Below are 2,500 nucleotides of genomic sequence, written 5' to 3'. Positions count from 1 at the left end.
TCAATTATTCTGCAAACAGGAGGAGGCTGAGCTCCCCTGCACAATACACCTCGAAACCCTCTCAGGTCCCGGCGGCGCGCAGCGCCGTCCTAAGTACTTGGTCGGGTTCGAGAGAGGCGCAATCGCCCGGAGTTAGGCGAGTAGACGCTTTAGGTGCGACCACCCGTGCTCCCAACTGAGCTTGCCGCTGCCGACAGAGGCCCGGGAGCGTGCTGTCGTGGCATTGCCGGCGGGAGACAACACGCGCCACCTACGGTGACCGGCAGCTCCAACGCCAGCGCCACAGAAGGGCAAAGGCCCCACGTGGGTGCCGAAGCGAACTCTCCCAGCACAGCGCACGTGCCAACACGTCTGCACAACTGCGATACAAACCACCAGCGAGAACCGCTGGGGCGACCGAGCAGCAGACGGCGTCGCGGCGCCGAGTGCCGGGCGGCGGCGCATCCTCAACGCACACAGTCCTCAGTCGGACCAGCACACTGCAGATGTCCACGCGCTTCGCACCGGGCCCGCGAGGACCCACTTTGGCCGCCCGGCGCCGCGCGCAGGGTGCCCCGGCGCGCAGCTGCGCCGCCTGCCGCGTCCGTCGGCCGGCGCGCCTGCCACTGGGCGCCCCCACCAGCCGGCTGTAGCGCGTGCGCCCACGCACCGCGCGGCCAGCACGCCGGGCGGCCCCCCCTCACCGGCCGGGGACGGTCCCACCCAGCCACCGCCGCGTATCGCTTCACACACAGATTTGCCCTTACTGATTTACCTCCAGCAACAACAACCGCACCACAATGGGTTTACCAGTTGTTCATTTGCGTAACGTCACCAGCAAACGTAGACGTCCATCCCAGTTTGCAAATGCAACGATTATTGCATACCTGTCTGTTAGGTGCCACGACACACTACGTCTGCCCACATACACGCAACAAAATGTGCACGACTAGAGAACACGTGGGAGGTGGCCCCCTACGTATGCGATGTCCATTACGACACCGACTGTCAACCAGCATCTGTACCATGTCGCAGATGTGGAACGCGGTGCACCATGCTATCACACTGTGTGAGAAGAGACGACTACGTTTGAATACACGCGCCACTACATCAACAGACGGCTCATGCTGATCGCCATCCAGGGCGTCCGTTACTCCCACACGTCTCTATGGCGTACCACACTGCAATGTAGCTGTTATGGGGAGACGGCACGTGGCTGAGTGCACAACATTTGGACCGTATGGTTCGCTGTTGTTGGGCGCAGTCGTTGTACGGTCACACATGTGCCACAGCGTATCATTCAGTACATACGGACCTATGTGCAGTACAATGTGAGGGTTAAGCTTACGACATCAGCGGACAGTGGACACAGGCCGTACCACGACGTAGACTGAGCGCTTCGACATGCGAATGCCAGTGAACAGCTGCGAAGGGCATTGAACACGCAAGCACCTGAACGACCAGCGTGCGAAGGCAGGGGGGGGGGGAGGGGGGGGGCGATGTACATCCTGCAGTCGTCCACATTACAGTGTACAGCGGGAGCATGTAAAAAGTAAGCAACACTTGCGAAGTGTTGAACATGAAACGATACACAAGAGGGTGGGCGGTGCGAGTAGCGAACTATATTCAGAGGGTTGTGGTTAGACAACACTAGATTAATGTAACGTGTCATATGCCAATTACAGAGCAGGTTAAGGCACAACGTGGGTTAGGTTAAGGCACAACGTGGGTTAGGTTAAGGCACAACGTGGGTTAGGTTAAGGCACAACGTGGGTTAGGTTAAGGCACAACGTGGGTTAGGTTAAGGCACAACGTGGGTTAGGTTAAGGCACAACGTGGGTTAGGTTAAGGCACAACGTGGGTTAGGTTAAGGCACAACGTGGGTTAGGTTAAGGCACAACGTGGGTTAGGTTAAGGCACAACGTGGGTTAGGTTAAGGCACAACGTGGGTTAGGTTAAGGCACAACGTGGGTTAGGTTAAGGCACAACTTGGGTTAGGTTAAGGCACAACTTGGGTTAGGTTAAGGCACAACTTGGGTTAGGTTAAGGCACAACTTGGGTTAGGTTAAGGCACAACTTGGGTTAGGTTAAGGCACAACTTGGGTTAGGTTAAGGCACAACTTGGGTTAGGTTAAGGCACAACTTGGGTTACATTGCGGTACAAATTGCGTTACATTGCGGTACAAATTGCGTTACATTGCGGTACAAATTGCGTTACATTGCGGTACAAATTGCGTTACATTGCGGTACAAATTGCGTTACATTGCGGTACAAATTGCGTTACATTGCGGTACAAATTGCGTTACATTGCGGTAGAAATTGTGGTACAAATTGCGTTACGAATTTGGTTAGGTTAAGGTGCAAAATGGGTTAGGTTAAGGTGCGAAATGGGTTGGATTACAGTACACAACGTGGTAAGAGAGTGTGTTGTTGGGGGGGGGGGGCGAGGTTCGTTGGTAGTGATCATTGTAAGTGAATGTCTGAGGCAGCGTCAGTATGTCACAGCAGTTATGTCTCGTCA

The sequence above is a fragment of the Schistocerca cancellata genome, chromosome 3, assembly GCF_023864275.1.
Source record: "Schistocerca cancellata isolate TAMUIC-IGC-003103 chromosome 3, iqSchCanc2.1, whole genome shotgun sequence".
In the NCBI taxonomy this organism is placed as follows: Eukaryota; Metazoa; Arthropoda; class Insecta; order Orthoptera; family Acrididae; genus Schistocerca; species Schistocerca cancellata.
Note: the sequence above shows the minus strand (reverse complement) of the source record.